The sequence below is a fragment of the Electrophorus electricus genome, chromosome 2 (assembly GCF_013358815.1).
Source record: "Electrophorus electricus isolate fEleEle1 chromosome 2, fEleEle1.pri, whole genome shotgun sequence".
Classification (NCBI taxonomy): Eukaryota; Metazoa; Chordata; class Actinopteri; order Gymnotiformes; family Gymnotidae; genus Electrophorus; species Electrophorus electricus.
Genome location: NC_049536.1, coordinates 9,116,363 through 9,136,080, shown reverse-complemented (window position 1 = coordinate 9,136,080; position 19,718 = coordinate 9,116,363). Strand labels below are relative to the sequence as shown.

The 19,718-nt window shown below is 40.1% G+C and overlaps 1 protein-coding gene across 1 annotated transcript in view; it reads left to right on the top strand.

The window, feature by feature from the left end:
* The first annotated feature begins 6,453 nt into the window (after positions 1-6,453).
* myo9ab (myosin IXAb) overlaps positions 6,454-19,718 on the top strand; it is a 77,748-nt gene continuing 64,483 nt past the window's right edge. Inside the window, exon 1 of the mRNA XM_027000976.2 lies at positions 6,454-6,740. The gene's annotated coding sequence lies outside the window, so the exon portion shown is untranslated. The remainder of the gene's footprint in view (positions 6,741-19,718) is intronic.

The following is a 19,718-nucleotide window of genomic DNA, read 5'->3' as shown; positions in this document are numbered from 1 at the left end:
TATCTCAGTGTACAGTGGGAAGTTGGTGGAGGTCTTGGTAAGTATGAACTAAGAAGAACATTTATTTTTTAATGTGTAACATTAGGGTGTTATTTTTGGTCATTTGAAAATATTTTCATGGATATGACAGCAACTAAAGTATTTATTTACATTTTCTTTTTTTTTTAAGTTTTTGGGGAGTGCTTAACTTTTCTTTACAATAATATATGCATGTGTTCACACTAAAAGTACAAAGCAGTTCAGAGATTTTTCAGGGATAAAAGCATAATTTATTTAATGGGATGATTAAAAATGAACTGGTTAAACACACTCACCAGCCAATTTTATTGGGAATAATTGTATGCTTCACCTCTACACCTGCTCAATTATATAATTTTCCAGTCAGCCAATTATGTGGCAGCCTTGAACTGTATAAAATCGTGTAGCCATGGATCAAGACATTCACTTAACATTCCAGTCAAACATCAGAATAGGAAAAATGACTACTGAAAGTCATGTGAATTTCAATTCACTTACCCATTTCTAATAATCATAGTTTTTTACCTGACTCAATCAGATAATCTTTTTTTCTGTATGAAGAGGTAAGGGCCTTGCCACAGTAAACAATGTGTACTTGGATTATCATTTTGCCTCTTTTGGTCAGTTATACAATGCATTTGATCTGTACCATTCCAACTTTTTTCATTATGTTCAGATCTGTAATTGTTAAAAAAGTATAATCTCCACCAACCCCCTTGATTCTGCACACTTGGTGTCTAAGTTTGTATCAATCACCACCTCTTACTTTACTGTGTCCCCTGGGCACCTTAAAGCAGCAGGGGAGAAGGATCTTGCGTTTGGGCTCTCTGAGGAACTCTGGGAGAAGGATCTTGGGGTTGGATTCTCTGAGGAACTCTGGAAATAGGCCTTGCAGGGGTTCATACACATTCTATTAATGCCAGGATTAAACTTAAAACTTTGCAGTTCCATAGGTTGTATTACTCCAAGCTTTATTAAATCTATCCATCAGTTTCTTGACTCTGTGATATGTTTGGTTGTATGGTTCTGAGGGGACCTTTTGACATATGTTTTGGTGTCCTAAATTGTGCAGTTTCTGGGAGGATATCTTCTGTTGGTACTCTAGGGCATATGGCATGATGATTGATCCAGATATTTAATTTGCCCTTCTTGGCTGCTCCCCTGCCACTTTTTTCCATCTTTGATGAAAATATGTTTGGCATGGTTGTGGTTGTTTATAAACATTTGGGGCTCTTACCCTAATCTTGTCAGCTCCACTCCACTCTCTATAGTTATTTGCAGTATATGTCATTTTTCATTTCCTTATTTATTCATTCATATTCAGTCACCACTAATTCACTGCTATTTTATTTAGAAGGAATGTTTTTATCCCCAGTCAAAGGTTTTAGCACAAATATGCTGACTTTATAGTCTAGCTTGTTTTGTGGAGTTTGATCTTTATTTATTTTTATTTTTTTTTGTGGATGGGTAAGATGAGCTGAGGTTGGATAAAAACCACAGAGTCTGGGTTTTTTCAATTTTTCTTGTTAGAATTAGACATTTTTGCTTTTCTTCACCATGTTTCTGTTAGCTATATAATACTGGTGTGACATAAAATTGGACAAATAACATATGGGGAAAAAAGAATGCTAAAAAATGTGATATGAGTGACTTTGACCATGGCATGATTTTGCTGACTGATAGGCTGGTTTGAGTGGAAACTGCTCCTATCCCGGTTTTTAGACCCAACAGCCTATAATGTTTGCATAGAATGGTGTGGGAAAAGAAACTCCAGTGAGCGACAGTTCTGCTGGTGGAAATGCCTTGTCAATGAGTGAGACTGGAGAAGAATTGCCAAAGTGGTTCAAGCTGACTAGATGGCTACGGTAACAACAATAACTGTGAGCAAATAAAACATGTCAGAATGTATAACACATCACGCCTTTAGGCAGATGGGCTAAAACAGCTGAAGACCACATTGTGTTCCACTCCTGTAAACAAAAACAGGGATTTGAGGCTACAGTGTTCATAAGATAACCGAAATTGGACAGTTGAAGACTGAAAGACATTGTCTGGTCTGATGAATCTTGATTTCTAGTATGACGTACAGATAGTAGTATCAGAATTTGGCATGAACAATCTGAATCCTCAGACCCAATGGCACAAATAATTGAGGCTGTTCTGAGAGCAAATGGGGGCCCCAACCAGTATTAGTATGGTGTTCCTACTAAAGTGGCCCTCGATACTGCATATGTTCTGTTTATCATTATGTCCAATAGAGGGAGCTACAGCCTATGGCTTTATATATAATTGATTACCACTGGCTCATGGCTGAATTTAAGATCTCAACAAACACTTTACAAGAGCTTCATGCCCACACCACAATTAATAGCTTTTCTCTCCCTGTCATGATCATTCTTACAGATGCTATGCTATGGCAATTGTCACTACTGGCAAGTGAAGCTCCAAGTCCATTCCTAAAAATTCATGTTTCTGACAATAATAAATATCACATTAGCCTGTCCCATCATCTTCTGCTGTCAGTAGGCAGCTCTGTAACTGATCCACTTGTGTATCTTGCGTTCTGAAAAATTCCAAGTTCTGATTGGAGCATGCTGCTTCTCTTTGGTTATAACATTCAAATATGAATTTAACATGCAACCAAAGTTGAGAATAGTGAAATGAATGTTGACACACAAGATGAAAATTGTTGGGTCATGGATGGAGCCAAGCTTTGATGTGACACCTTAAGTACTTAGAGTCAGCAAGCTCAGTTTCATATCTGTAATCATAAAATATATTATGAGTATCATTTTGTTATTTAAAATGATAAACTTCTTGTTTTATTGATTTATACTGACCATTCAGTCTAGATAGTTTCACTCCTAGCATACCTTACACCATATAGATTAAAATGGAGAAGGCAAAGGTATAAACAGGCTGGTGAAACAAACTTTAATATTTGCCAGATCATACACACACACACACACACACACACACACACCATGCTACTGAAAAGCAGCACTCTTTACAATATTGGAATCCCACAAAATGTGAAAAGTAATTTTCCATTATGCTGCTACAACAAAGTAGAATACTACTACTATGATATCACAAGTTAATTATGCCTTCTTTGAATGTTGAGAGAAAAAAGGCCAGTGAGCTCTTTGATGAACCTGCAATAAGTATCACCTGGAAGTGTACACCTGCACACTTCGCAATCAGTATAAACTCTCTCCTATTCATCCTCTGAGCTGGAAAACACATAGGTTTTTTTTTCCTTAATATTTTATATGTATTTGTGAAATAATTTTTTTTATAGTTTTATGTAGTAACATTAATATTAAATTAATAAGGAAGTAGTTATATTGTCTCTGTCTCTGTATGTGTTCTCTCTGAATCTTTTCTTTGTACTCTCTGTGTAGTTGACCAGATGTAGCAAAGCTGTGTCTTAATAAGCTTGTGTAGATTTTAAAGACTGATACTCAATGCACCAGGACATTAGAGGAGATACAGAGTGGACTGTTTAGTATACTAGGGTTGGGTACAGGCGGCTGGTCTTGCTTCAGACTAGGTCAGACAAGATAGCTTTCACTTTGCTGCTAAACCTCTGTGCTAACACAAACACTGCTCTAAGATTAATTTTCTGCATGTGTAATCAAGCTAAAGATGTTTCAGTTGTTCCCATAAAGCTAAGCTGCTTAATATTTTGTTTCTAATCTCTCTAGACTAAACTGGAAAAAAAATAACAAATGGAGGTTCAGCTGTGTTTGTGAGTGGGAAAGATACGTAATTCACATCAGTGAGAGTATAGTAGTCCAACTCTGCAAGTTAGAAGTTGATTGTGTACTGTAATACAAAAATTTAATCTGATCTGGGTCTGTTATTTGGTGATTTTCCTTAACCATAGCCAGTAGCTCTTTATGAATTGTGCTGGCAAAGATAAAATGAAGGACTGAAAGATTAGCCTGCTTTTAAATATTAGAAAACAATTTGATTGCCTAATTCCTTAAGATTTTCCTCAAATGTTTTCATATATATCCTTTAGAAATGAATGCAGACTTCACTGTTGTGCTATGAAATGTGGTTTCCATTACTGGCATGGCTAATAGCCCTCTCTCTAAATCTGCAGCTATAAGTTAAGGGCTTTGGGACAAGTGGTGGACACACTGAGAATTTTTCTGAGCTGCTGGAAATAGGTAGTGAAGTTGATAAATGTTCATTAATCTGGAACAGTTGCCCTGTTTCCATTTTTAGGCATTAGAAATATATAAATCCCTTGCAAAATGCATATGAGATATCAATCCTAACACCAATCACATCTTCTCTAAGGGTCCATCTCTTGGTTTCAGATTAAACCATAATGACAAAATTTACAGGTATCAGTACTTATACTTTAGTTCTTATAACACTTAAACACTTCTGTGTTTCAAAAGCTTAGAAGTGCGCAGAATGCTTCCTGTTGACTTTCATTAGATATTAGCTGATCTGGCACTCTTCATAACTTGAATTGGCTGTTTTAAAAATGATAAAATGAAACATAATAATAATAATAATAATAATAATAAACTTTATTTTTATTGCAATTCCTTAAACATATTACAAAATGCTTTACAGAAAAGAGAATGAATAATTATAAAGCATATTATATTCTCATTATTACTCATCAATTATTACACTACCTCAAGATAGATGTCAACCTTTAAGTGACCTTCTGTCATGATAGAAATAAACAGGGTTTGATGTTGTCATCTATGGAAACCAGTCACTCTATAAGATAACACGATGATTTAAAACATAGAACATAGTAGCAACAGGTAAATATCTGCTATGTTTTCATTAGCAAAACAAACGTGGCCAAGGAGCAAGATTTGGGATCATGAAGAAGTATATGTGGAGGATAAGATAACCCATTAACTCACAACCACTTCAAGCTCCACAGCGAGCTCTGAACTCCTGAAGTGCTAGATTCCCACTCCTTTTGCTTGGACTATATATTAGTTATATGTTTACTTGTGTGTTTAATAATCACAGTGCTGCACATTAAGTTCTATTTTAGTGTTATGAACATAGACATAACCACAATTGCCAACCATGATCATGAGCCCTTATCTATGCAAGTGCTGTAATAGTCCTTATTAGTTTTTTGGCAGATCTAGCCTAATCTGCTTTTTCTTTGTTTTCTTTTAAAGGCCTGCCACTTTACAAACACCCAGTTTTGTAAACAGTGGAGCATTAAATTCATTCATCTCACCCTGAAGTGTTTTATTGGTGCTGTAAATGTTAATGTGGCTGCAGTGCTGGTGAAATATCGGAGCCCAGTGTAGAGGACAGTGATCACCCAGAGGATGGCATAATGCCAGCGCAGTAAATCTGCAAAACCAAGGACCCATGGTGCTCATAGCTGGACACTGAACAGAAGCTTGACACTCTTCATCAGTTAGGCACTCTTCATCACTTGACAATCTTCATCACTTGATACTCTTTGTCAATTACATCTGTTTTTAGTGCGTTCATTTTTTGACACTGACTGATGTTTTCACTGAATCACACTGAATGTATTTTGAAAACATAGGTTTGTATTTTCAAAAAATGTAAGTAATAATTTTGGTCTCACTTTTTTTGAATGAACCTATTTTTAAAACGCACACATGCTCACATTTTGCCTTTAGTTTGATGATGCTTTTTCGTTTCGTGTTTCTGAAATGGCAGCCGTCTTGTTCCCTGTTCCCCATCCCTGCTACCTTCTTTCCAATGTCCTCATATCTCCTCCCACTACCACTAACTGATAAGGGTACTCTGTGTAAAGCTCCCGTTGGATTGTACAAGGGCCTTACATCAGATCATGGAATTCCAGCTTTTCATGCCATGGTGGGATTCTGTACAAACATGTTTGACTACTGGAGAAGACACAGTAAACAGGTTACTGCCATTGTACATAAAAATACTGGCGACACTTTATGCCTCAAAATCTGTTCACCATGAATCAGTCGAGATACAACAATTCAGCATTAAAACATTGCACTACTGTACATAGAACTTTCTGCCCATTTTGCATGTCTTATCTTTCATATAGTATCAAACTTCCATAATCAATTACAAGATATTTATTCACAATCGATTGTGATGAATTAGTTTGTTGCATAATGTGGAAGCCTAAATTATATTTTGTCATGGATTAACTGAGCTGGATATGGATATGCTGGATATGCTTTCCTTTGACAATGCCGTTACTGCCACCGGCTGCCAATGCAACATGACATCACATAAGTATAATACGACCCAGATGGTGGAATGTGTCTCACTATCAGACTGTAGTCGCTGGTTTACGTCAGGCATGAGCAGAGCGCTTTCCCCCTTGTATTTATCGGTCTATCACCGTCCCCTCCGAGTCTCTATGCCCCTCCCACTTCTCAATGAAGTGTGTGGACTCCAATACGCGCAATGAGCGCACACGTCACCCTACGGTGATTATCAGGGGAAAAAGGCATAGATTTCTGTCCTCAGCATCGCTGCACGGTAGACGTATAACCGAAGCGTACTGCCAAGTAAACCGGACCTTGGCGCTGTAAAAATGCTGCCGATAAAGTCATTGGAAAACTGACGACATCCGCTGCCTTTGACTATTTCTTGCGTTTTAAGACACGTCTAGCAAAAACGTTTTTGATTTATATGTAGTGTGCCTTCTGCATCCGAAGAGTTGAGCGGGAGCGCGGAGACTTAGACAGCAATCAATTACAAAGGTAAGAGGAAATGTAGGCCGATTAGGCGACAGCTGGGGACGTATTCAACGCAAAGCAAAGGGGAGCAGCAGAAATAGGCACTCCGTTGGTTGGGTCATAGGAATTGGGAAGTTCTTGGAGGTGGTCTGTTTTCTGTCAACCCAAATTGTGTCTTGTTTTTTTTCCTGTCTGGTTTGACGTGACGCTCGTATTATGACTGGGATCTTTATGTTCAGGGGAAAGGCATGGGTTTGGTAGATCAGGTTTGCCCTTTTCTTTTGTTTTGCGGAAATTGAGCTCCTCCATCGAACTGGCTGGAGGCATCTTGTTCTTGTGACAGCATTGCGTTTTTTGAAACGTAGTCGCTTTCTCAACGCAGTGACCTAGACACACAATTTCAAATATTACATGTAAATGCAACAATATCTTGTAGCAGTATTACTTTGCGAAGCATGTTCTCACCTTCATAAATGTATTGAGAAGAATTAAAAGCATCAGTGTGACTCATACTAAACAAGCAAACATAGGTCGTAATCTATATGACGCATTACTACTTGTTTTTGTTTTTTTGAACAGACGGCTTCCTTGTTTCACATAACCTACAGTCGGTATAAATGAAACAGCATAAGGTTTTAATTCACGCAGTTTCGTTGCTCCTCCGCACGCACAGTCGTGCTGTTCTTTCATTGAGCTGTGACGTGTATTAAAATTGCTGTCAGGTTGAACTGGCAGAGAGATCCAGTGAAAGCCAAGCAGTAAGAGGCAGGAAGCTGCACGCCTTCCTAATGCATTCCCAAGATGTGCGTAGTAAAGACGGTATAGATGATTCGATTCCAAATCAAAAGAACGAGAGCATTAGTGGGTTCGTATGGCATTCTGGCAGGGAAAGCACTAGGGATTTTTACTGGCTGTAGATGCGTTGTTCTGATCAGTTTTAGGGGAGTAATTGGTAGGTGTTTGGTGGATGCTAGACACCTCCGCTGACCTTCGAGCTGCAGTAGCCTTCTCGTGCACATTTTGTCATGAAGGACCCAGGGCCGCGCTTAGTGCTAATGTATTCTTTGTGTGCACGATCATGCAGCTTGTGTCGCAAATGTGGAGACAGACGGGGATATGGTCAGACTCGGTATGAAATGAAACATGGTGAAATCGATTGCTAGGAATATGTAGGTGAACTCAGTCAACGAGTTCCATTCGAGTTAATCACTTAAATCATGAAATCACTGGCGATTCTTCAAAGCATATTTGTTGTCCATACACTCCTATAGGGGCATTCATATTCAAGGCAATATGTAATCCTTTCTAATGTCTTTTATCTTACAGAAGTTTATTAAGACTCATGGCTATCATCACAATGTTCTTGAGGTAGTGCACCTTACCTTACTGTACTGTATTCACCAATCCAGGTTACATAATATGTTACTCATGTATATTACTGCACTGCAGTAATCTGTGTTAACACACTACCTAGTACCTTAACATTCCTAAACATAGTCCCTAAAATAGCCATAGTTCTTATGGTGCCTTACTGTCCAGGGCTGGGTTTCCCAAAAGCATTGCAACACAAAGATCATTGTTAAATGGTAGCACAAATATCACAATGAACACTTTCTCTCTCATTTAAGATCATCTTATCACCACAATGCTTCTGGGAAACTGTGTCCAGTACTGTTATTTGTAACATATTATTATGACTGTGTACACTCCTGTGATGTTTACAGTCTTTGTGACTGTTTACAATGTATGTAAACTGCCAAGGACAGTGAGAAAGCTTTCATTATGCTGTACCAGTGGTTTATCTGGATTAATATTATGAGGAAAAGCAAGATGTTTCATTACCTATACAGGCATGGTTACTTCTCTGTGCTGTACATTACTGAAAACTGCCTGTTTGAGATCTGTACATGAGGTAAACCCTCATCAGTGACAACAGATTATCAGGCCATTGTAAGAGAATGTCTGGACCTTACAGTTGGTACAGAAGAACAGTGAACTCAAACTAGCACAGTTCTGCTGGGACAACGCAACCTAAATCTTGGAAATAAAGCTAAATGCTAATATGAATATAGGAATGGTTTTAGAAGTCAGTCAGCAGTGATTGTAGCCATGGGGTTTAGGGAACCCCAAGAGTGAATGCGAATACAGGAGCCTTGGGTGTCTCTGTCTCTCCTACTGCCCTGAACCAGCCAATCGGGCAGCTGCATGAACACATGACACTGATGAGGGTTGTTCTCCTCTGCGTATGTAGAAGCACAGCTTGGCCTGTTGCCATGGCCAGTGTTTTGAAAGGACAGGACATGTGTCCTTTGTGCTGAGGGAGTCATGTAGCTGCCGGCATCCCATATTAACTATTGATTTATGGGGAGAGAGTCCTACCTTAGGAGCTATATGACTAAATTGCTGCTATGCTGACATAAAAATCACTCAAACCAGAAGATGCTGGTTAATATGTGGCTGCATCTACATTGTCACATCTTGTTGTCGCTTACACAGTGGTTTCTCATGTGGGTTTTGTCTCAGTGTATGCTGAGAGAGTGATTTTCCTTGGACTCCTTCACCAGCCTTGTCTCTGTGGTAAAACCCATGCAGGCCCGTGGTCATACTGATGTGATGGTCAGATTGCTTGTTTGGTAAGTAGAGTAGGGTGGAATTTACAGGATAAACAAAAAAGAAAAAAAATTCATGAGTGTCAGTGGGTGATTAGCAACATGTTATTAGGGTTGCTGATCTAACCAATAATCCCCAAGAAGTGGGATGGTTTTGTGAGGGAAAAAATGCTGCAGTTCCTGTCAGAATGTCTTCATCAGACATGCTGAGTCATTCAGTCTGTACAGCCAGTATTGAACTAAATACTTACAGTATTGAACTAAATACTTACAGCATTCATTTAAGCTGGACACAAATAAACACTGTGAGTGTTAAACACTGAGCACATTATTGTGTATCACAGCTGGTTTAGATGAGAGTGCATCAATGAATCAGACTTAGTACAGTGCATTACTCTCCATGTCAGCCATCTATACTTGTTTTGTTTTTTTTATGCAGCAGTCAGTGCTTGTCAACCGAACTGCCTTTACATCCATTGTCCACTTTTATCTATAATTAGGCATCCATGTAAAATGGAATTAGACCTGAAGTCTAATTAAATGTTGTGTAGGATTTCAGAGGTCATCAAGGACTGTCTAGCCAGACACGTCTTTCATGTGTGTGAGAGACTGCTGCTGAATCTGCCTTATTTTTGGAGCTTGATTATGTCCTTGTTTAAGCAAGTTCCAGTCACCAGGTCTGTCTGAGATGCAATGATTTATTTCGTAAATTGATGGATCAGCACATTGTTGCCAGTCTAACTCTATCTAACTTATAATTATACAGTAATCTGTCTGTTGAGTCATAATTAGGATTGAACTTGTTATACCCATGACTCATGCTTCTGCTAGGTTTTGGTTTGTATGTTTGCCATGTTGTCTGTCCAAATGTCTGTCTGATGATCTGTTTCTCACTCCGCCTGGTTTAAGTGCTGATGAGCCCCCACCTTCATCCTTTTTATATTCTCTCTTGTTCTCTCTCTTCTCTCTTTCCTCTTAATATATTTGGTCACTCTTTTAGTTGAGGACATTTATGTGTAAAATTGATTTAGAAAATCACTGCAGGCACCCATCTTTTTGCTCGGCCAGTTGGCCGTTTTTTTGTCTGCAGGTTTCTGCTGTCACACACTTTGTCTTTGCCTTTGTTTGGAGGTTTTCAGTTTGGCATTGGGCACTATGACCATCTCTTCTTGTGTAGTGGGCTGTTTGTGAGAAATTAGATAACATGACCTTATTTATTTTTGCTTGAATACCGTTAAGTGATTGGTTTATTGAAATTTCACTAATTCTGCTCAGGTTAAAGGATAGTTAATCAGGTTAGCGCTCTCTTTCTATGTCTCTCACTCTCTCACACACACACAAGCGTGCTGGACAGAGAGGGTGCTCACACGGGCAGACAGGGCGGGGTTGCTGTCTCCTTCTCTCCTCCACTGCAGTGCTTTCCTCTCTGTTCGAGCCCATCCAAGGCTGGTCACAGCTGGGGTCAGTCCACTCTCCAAGCTCTAGAATTCTGCCCTGCCACTGCCTTCCTGGACTCAGTTATTCTGTCTGTTCAAGTGAAATCAGGCTGTGAAAACAGGAGTTCTTTTAACTGCTCAATTCAGATGCAGTTGATGTCACAGCAGATGTGTTAAAGTAAATTCTTGTCATGTAACGCTAGTTCACTTGGTAGTTAAAATGCAGATTTTACAATATGAACCTTTAATTTGTTATACATCATTGAATACACCAGTACTGGAAATATGAGTTGGTCAAGACTTCTCAAATCACCTCTTAGACGTATGTGTGCAGTTGACATCAAGCTGTTCTATGGATTGTAGGTGACAACAGTATGTGCTATAGGTAGTACTTGACATCAGTGTGTGCTATGTACTGCTTAATAGGGTAGCTGCAAGTGTGGTAGAGGATGATTGGACACTAAAGTGCAAGTTACTAGCTACATAAAAACATAAGTTAATTTACCTAGTTGCATCTTATTTGTTGCATCAAGCGAAATTAAGGTTTTCTCTTAAAAATGTACATAAGTTGAAGTGAGCGGCACATGTCAATGAGTGGACGGGGCCTGTCACGGGGTCCTGTAAGCCAGGCCTGCCTGACAGCCTTTTGCTTGCATGGCTGTTGTGTCATGTGTACATATGAGCTACTGGTTTCACCACAGCCATTTCCTTTTTCTCTAGTTGCCCTTTTTCCACTCTGGCTCTGAAACACAGTAGTATCTGCAGATCCTAGAGCTGTGCGTTTGTGTATGAGTGCGTGCACATGAGTGCAGTGCTAGTGCACTAGTCAGCTCTAGCAGCAGGGCTTGAGGCTGGGTTTAATGTTCTACAAAGATACTATCGCAGCTATACAATTAAAACAACAATTGCTATATTTCTATGTAGTTTAATGTGTCCTGTTCTTTTTAGTACGTCTCTATAGTTTAATATGTCCTGTTCTTTTCAGCACTCCCTGTTCTTTTTAAAGATCCTCCTACACATGACAACACAATTCAAATGCAAGTGAACCATGTTAAAAGAGAAAAAGAAATCTTTGCCTTTTTATAGTTCAGATGCAAGTGCATTAAAGCCTCTATGACTTCTGCTTCTCTCTCTCTCTCTCTCTCTCTCTCTCTCTCTCTCTCTCTCTCTCTCTCTCTCTCTCTCTCTCTCTCTCTCTTTCTCTCTCTCTCTCTCTCTCTCTCTCTCTCTCTCATTTCATTTTGTATATGTCTCTATTCCCAATTTCTCTGATCTTTCTCTGATCCCACTTTCTCCAGTGGAACCTGCAGCTTTTTGGACAAAGGTGTGACACGGCAGTTATGCAGTTTTCTTTCAACACATACTTCATTAATGTGTACACAGCCTTCTCTTTTACACTCTCTGTCTGTCTGTCTCTCTCTCTCTCTCTCTCTCTCTCTCTCTCTCTCACATGCAAGTGTACACTCACTGTTCTCTACTCCTCTCTGTCTCTGTTTTACACCCACTTCCCGACCCCATGTCTTTCCTGTGTTCACATGTGCTACTCACGCACTGAGACCAAGCATGTCATTAAGGGTCACTGTAATAAGTTGCTGCATTGCCTGTGTCGAGTGGGGAAGGAGTTCTTTGAAGATCCTTCAAAGGATCTTCTGCTGCAGATGTGTGTAGACAGGCCTTCAGCACGGAACACCTGCTTTCCGTTCCTGCTCCTGAGGCTTACAGAAGTGGACAACTGTTCTTCTATGGTTTAAGGATTAGGCCAGATATCTTTATTAAGCTGCCTGATATGAGCCAAATGGCATGTTTTAATTTTACAGTGAATAGTGTGTGTTGATTACCTCCAGGGCTTCTGCATTAGTTTGGTTAAACAGAAAGGCAGTCTGTACACTGCATGCCAGAGACTTGTCACAATACTCAAAGAACCCTTATTATAATACTGCTGTAACAAGCACTGTGTCAGCAATTTACAATTCACAATTTCCTGTCATAGTTTATTGTCCTTGTGCAGTCAAGCAGGGGATTTGTTTTGGTCTGTCATGTCCATTCCTGCTGTGTGTGGTTAAATAAAAAAGTGTAAAACAAAACTACATGCTTTATTTAAAAAGGACCATGAGTGAATGTAGTCATTCCAGCTCCATGTTAATGCAACCCCCCACCCCCCACCCCCTTGCAATGAGGGGTTTGAATAGAGGAAGAGATATGGGGGCACATTTGACTGCAGGAGGGAAGGAGAAGGTACCGTTGCGCTGGAGTTGGGTAGATGATTTGGTTATGCAGATATGCTCCATATTGCCCTTGTTTTTCGGTATTATCTGAGGAGCCCAAACCGGAAACGTCATAGGACTCGGTGTCAAGTACCCTGCGTGTGTGTTTGTGCGTGATTCAACATGTGTGCCCAGTCGGGATGTCAGAGTGGACTGAATGAAGCATGGTTGCATTGGCTTGACAGCTATTTGAAGCCTCTGAGCAAAGCTCATTGTGGAATTAGAGGGAAAAAAACAGTTGCAAAGTGGGATGGTATAAGTGGATTTCACAAAGTGGGATGAAACATGGACAGCGTGTGTGTGTGTATGTGTGTGTGTGTGTGTGTGTGTGTGTGTGTGTGTGTGTGTGTGTGTGTGTGTGTATTAGTTTGTCCAGCATCTGTATTAGAGTGGGTGTCTGATCATTTGGAATGGTGTGTGTGTTCGTTCTCCACAGAAAATTAGATAAGATGGAAATCTTTAGTAGATATCCAAAATCTGGCAAATTTTGTGTCTGGGTTATATACAGCAAGTAAGGGTCTTCTTTTAGCTAAGAAATAGAGTTGGACATTCACTTTTTTATGACTTTCAGTTCATATAGTCTTTGAGGGCGTTTTCACACTTGGACCATTTCAGCATCTGAAATAGACTCAGGACTGCTGAGTCATGGTTTCTTCTGCCTATTTGAACACAGCAAACTCAGACCCCTCTAAATGGCCCTAAAATGAATGGAAGGTGTCAGTTTGGTTCATTTGTGGTTTCATTTCGCGGCCTGCTTGTGAAAACAAAATGGCCCAGGTCCGCTTCATATTTTGTTTCACACTCGAGGCTTTCCGTAACCAGATACAATTTTCACAGATTAAAAACAACTTGTGAAACAAGTTTGGAATTGTGTGGTCTTAGGAGGAGACTTTTGGATATCTGGAAAGAGGACCACATTAAACATCAGCTCTTTGCAACATACAAAAAGGATTTTCTATTGTTTTTTGAAAAAACAGGACACAACAGAACAGCTCTGCAGTGCCACGTGAAAGTGAAGAAAATGAGACAAATGTACATGAACACGTGACAACCCGAGCACACGTGACAACCCGAGCACATGGAGAGTCTGCTGATACTAAGTGTTACTCTTGTCCTCTTGCCAGATTTGTAAGGTGTATATGGCTGTGTTTGTTTGTGTGTGTGTGTGTGTGTGTGTGTGTGTGTGTGTGTGTGTGTTTGTTTGTGTGTGTTTGTGTGTGTGTGTGTGTGTGTGTGTGTGTGTTTGTGTGTGTGTACACGATTTAGTGTGTGCTTGTGTAGCAGGATGTTTGTGTGTGAACCCAGTGTAGGGTCTATGTGACACAAAATGAGAACGTGGCTCCCTGCCAAAGTACAAACAAAAAAACAATATACCTCCATAACAGTTTATTATTTAATATCTCCAACAGTGGGACTGGCCAAAATAACAAACAAGGACTTATCTAACAAAATAACCTGAAGTGTCACCTACCCCCACCAACATAGGGAATAGTGGATGATGGCAAACATGGTGTGCACACCTAACACTACTTAGGACTGCTGGCTGACTATTCTCATCAGAGCATTAATGCTGACATGGTAGTGTCTTGTAGAGCTGGTAAGGATAAGGATAAAATAGATTGTTTGCGCATGATTTCACTGTTGGTGAGAGTCATTACGGTTACTCCCACTAAGTGGCAGAATGGGAGACTAACAGAATAGACTAATGGTAATGGTAAGGTTTCTGGAGCACAGTGGCGCTTCTGGGGTTTTTGCATATGTTGGTGTCACTGTTGGTGTTCATGGTGCTCTGCCACCCACAAATGCCCAGCCATCCTCTGTGAGACAGTAGCTTAGGTGGGTAGCACAAAATGTGCATGACAGAAGACAGTCTCTATATTTACACCTACAGTCTCTGTATTTACACCTACAAAGTGCTTCGAATAAAGTGGTGTTTAAAGTGACTGGAAATGTATTTATATTTGCAGAGTAATAGAATGCAATGGTGCAGGTGAGCTTCAGAAAGGTCAAGGCCCGGTTAATGTCCCACGTAAATGCTCCAGGTATCCCTCGGAGGTGCCGCTCTGTTATCTTCAAGCCTCCAGGTCCAAACAGTCACTGACTTTTACATGCTCTCAGTGACAGACTGGACATACTGCACAACTCAAACGCATCCATGCCTGTTCTCCTTAATACAGGTCTGGAGAGCCGCTCAGCTTGCTGGATTTAGATGTGCAGTGTTGTCATATGAAATCATCGTAAATTAAGAGAGAGAATAATTGTGGTCACACAAGCACAAGTATATTGTGTTCATTTATGACCAATAAGGTAATGTATAAAGGTGATGGTCTGTGTCTGTGTCCGTGTGTTTGTGTGCGGGGGTGTGTCTGTGTTTACAGCTTCCAGGGCCTCCACCCATTCAGCTGGAGAATTTTGCACTTAGGCCACAGCCATTTGACCTAATGGTCTGCGTGCGTGCGTGCGTGCATGTGCGAGAGTAAGAGAACCCTAATAGTTGTGTCCTTAATGGCTAAATGGAGTGTGCGTAACTGAAGACACTGATGATTTCTGAGGCATTCGCCCTCCTCACTTCTCCTCCATTCATCTTCTGGATCATGGCCTGTCAGTCAAAGGTCAAAGCTTCATAGTAAGCAAGTGAACATTTAAGCCCATTATTAGAGGCATATGCTTCTGATTGTGTGGAATTTATGTGGGTGTTTTACTGGTCTTGATGTAGTGAACTTTGATGTAGCTTGTCCATTGCTAGATACCTTGTGGCAGTAGTGACACTGCTGCTGAATGGTTTTTGTTGTTTTATGTTAATCATTTCTGGATACTGATATATTTAAAGAATTGGACAGGCAGGTGTCTTCAGCATTTTTTATGGCTGGTCAGTAAGTAAGGATTGAAATACCTCTTAGCACAATGTGGACAGATAAGAGCCTACTTCTTCTGATTGCTTGATGATTGCTGAACATAGACCCACTAGGCTGAGCCACACTGAATGGCAGTTGAGCGCATGGGGGAATCACATAGCTCTATGGCAAGCCCTAGTTTTCACATCAACAGAAGGTTCAGATATTCCATCACAATCCATGAACACACACTAAGTAGTGTATTCATAGACACCTTTCATGCTTCTCATCTCAAGACAAGCAGCACACAGACCAAATTTAGTGCCTTCCTTTCTGACCAATCACAAACAAGAAGAATAATAGTGAAGCACAATAGTATTGGTTTTTTTGCTGAATATAATGTTACACATTATACCACTTAATCCACACTCACAATAAAATATAGGCGTTTGACACTGCCTTTTAAGGGTGGTTTCCTTTGTGGGTTTGCCACCTGTAACACAATGTTTATTTAAAAGGGTTTCTTTTATTATTGTGTTTTCCACTGACCTGTGCAGCACACTCCACACACAATCCTTCCTTCTCTTCTCTGGCATAGATTTGAGGGACTTTCAAATATAGCTCACATTATTCGTTTACTCTGTGTCCAAGCCAAGCCATCTCTCTCTCCAAACAGAGCAGTGGATCATCCTTTGCTTCTGCAGGGAGGGAGAGGGAGAGAGAGAGTGAGATAAGCTACAACTAAGTTTGAAAACTGCGGTATTGTTCCATCTTGCATGACAATGTGATCATTCAATAGTGTGTGGTCCTTCCTCATGTGGACACATCTGGGCTCCGTATTGTAACAGGGGGATTTACAATGGCCTGTGCTCTCTACACAGAGAATCAGGACTCGTATGCCGGGGCTCCATGTAGACCCTCGCCATAGTCAAGGCTGTGGTTTGCCTGTTTGGGTAATGTTTCAATGCAGGCCCTCTGGGGCCCCTTCACTGGGTCACTGCTGTGAAATTGGGCCACAGTTCAATCTGACCAGCTCTCAGTCAGGATATACCGTGCTCTGTTTGAAACAAAGATTTGTTTTCCTCTCTCACTCAGTCTCTTAGGCAGTTTCTCTCGGATGATGTTTCTAGGATAACAGGTTTAGCCGCACATGCTAACAAAACAGCATATGGAAGAGTGCGGCTTCACTCTTGCCTGTGGGTTCCCTTCTGGTAAGGGGGGGATTGATGTCCTTGCTGACCAGGTCTGTCATAGTTTGTTGTAAAGTTCCCCATAGCTGGAGAGGAATGGAGGAGCCTGCAATCGAATCGCAGATCATGCCTCCTGCTTGGAGAGGCTTCAGCATGCCCTAGTCTCCAATCCAGTAAGGATGAGACAGCGAAACTGTTAACATGGGAGTATGATGGATGGCCTGTTTTAAGCTTAGCAGTCTGGTTTCAGATTCCCATGTATACGACCCCCTCAGCTATGTCTCCGAATAGACAGTTTAAGAAGTGAGATAGGATATGTTAATACCTAAACCATACTGTGAAGTCTACCACAGTCTGCATTATTGCCGAAAAATTTCTTTATTATTATTTATTTATTATAAACAAATTGAATAGCACCATTGGGTTGGACACAATGAGAGTAGTGGTGAATTTTTTTAGGGGATGAAAATGGGAGAGATGATAGTCTGTTATTGTGTGTGAAAAATGTCAGTAACCACTGGCTAGTGCTGGCTTGCTCAGACTCCTGAGACACATTTTGGAGTGGGTAGGATTTATCAGCCAGGGACTTCTGGGCCATGCATGGGTGCTTCCTTACATCCTGACAAAGCCAGCCAGAGCCCTAACCACAGCAGCAGAAGCCCCTGAAGCAGGCTGCCACTTTGGCGACCATCTTCAGCAAACACTGATTGTCAGGGGCAGAGGCGTTGTTCTGGGGTTTTGAAACCGGAGGTGAGGTTTCATCTTTGGATTTCTTCAGACACCATCTACTTCCTTTTTCTTTCTGGCCATGGCTTCTTATACGCAGCTTTGATGATAACCCAGAGCTGCTGGCTTGTCTGAGTGCCAGCATGTTACTGTGGGTTTTGGCATGTGCTGTAAGTGGACCACATCTATGGTCTTCATACCATAAACGTACACACAACACAGCTGGAGGTTTTATCTGCTGCGTGTCCACTTCAGTCATTGAAGTCTTTTTTAATGTCTCTAACAAAGCATGTCTTCATGATGGTAAATTTACAACACGCCTGTTTTGTCTTAAGTTCTCTCCCACCTTCTAAAGTTAATATTAAAGAAGCATTCACCTTTTTTACCTCATCACCTGTTGTTTACCAGTTGTTCATAGGGTTTTAAAACCATTTTTAAGAACATTCACCAGCACATAAATGAAATGTGGTACCTGTTTGTTAATTAATTTTGGGAAAAGATTTGTTGTTTAATTTCCTCTTCCTCTGTCTATCCACTTCTGTTATCTAAATGTCAGATGTCAGTGAATTCTTATGTATACGAATATGGCCCCTGACCACTTCTGTGCTGCAAATAATCTGTTTCTGTGTGTCCATGGATGAAAAATTTCCTTGTGGGGCAATAGTTCAAACTACACTGTAAGTTATTTCTTAAATTTGAGAAATAAAATTTTAGAAGATGTCTGTGTTCATGTATAAACACACTTCTACATTGCTTACTCAATTACATCATTCTGTCCAACAGTCTTGAACCATTAAATGGTTTCTCACTTTTATTAAGGGCCAGTTTTCACCTTCATGTTTGAGTTGAAATCAACTGGACAGTTCTGCACTACTGCTTTAAATATTTCATTCTATCTCAGACCTGTTATTAGATTTACTCTGCTTTCATCTCAATAAATGGTGATCAGCAGCCTTTTATGCACAATTTGGGTTTTTTTTCAAAATAAAGCACACTAATCTCTTCTGTATTCTAATAAAAATGTTTCTAAATTCAGGAAGAGTGTTTTGGGCATTCATATGTGGTGTGGTTCCTCTTTGACAGAGTAACTCCTTTTTAAGAGTAACTACAAAATTAACCATCCACATAATGGATTGACTGCTGCTTCAGAGGCTGGTTTTCCTTACTCTGTGATATAGATTCCTAAGGCTGCCTATGTGACTGTGCATTGAAATAATTTATTTTGAATTGAAAATTATTTAGGTAGTTATCCACAAATATATTCATTGTGACACTTGTGTTTCAGTTACATTAAAGGTCTCCATTCACAGTATAATCTCTACTCTCAAAGCTAGGGTTAGTTACTAGACCAAGTAAAACCCTTCCATATGCAATATGTCATAGATGTTTCTGAGTTGTGTCTGTTATGACAAATATGAAAGCTGTCCACTCAAGAACCCAGAAAAAAAACATTCAGCCTGTAGTTAGTTTGGTGAGCATACTGTCTGTGTATGAGATATAACGTGTGTGAGAATGTAGAAACAGGCTAGCGTTTGAAGGCACGCAGCTTAGGGTATGTGATATCATAACTCAGCTGTCAGTGGAGTGCTATGATACTCTTTCTCCTGCCATATGCTGGTGTTGCTGTTGGCAGACGCAGAGTGGAGACATTGTAGCCCATTGTTCCTGCATCCTCCCCATTGTCTTCATTCTCGGCTCTGTGAAATGACGTGAAATTGAGAGCGGTTCGTCAAAATCGCATCTGTCCAATGGTGGAATGACTAAATAAATAAATAAATAGATAGATAAATAGATAAATAAATAAATAAATAAAAAGAAAATAAAAATACATTTAAAAAAAAGAAGAAGCCACAATAGTTTGTTAGGCTGTACTAATGACTGAATTGCTGAACTGCTTCTCTGCAATGTCTGGCTTAGATGGAAGACCATTTGTTGAATTTCTC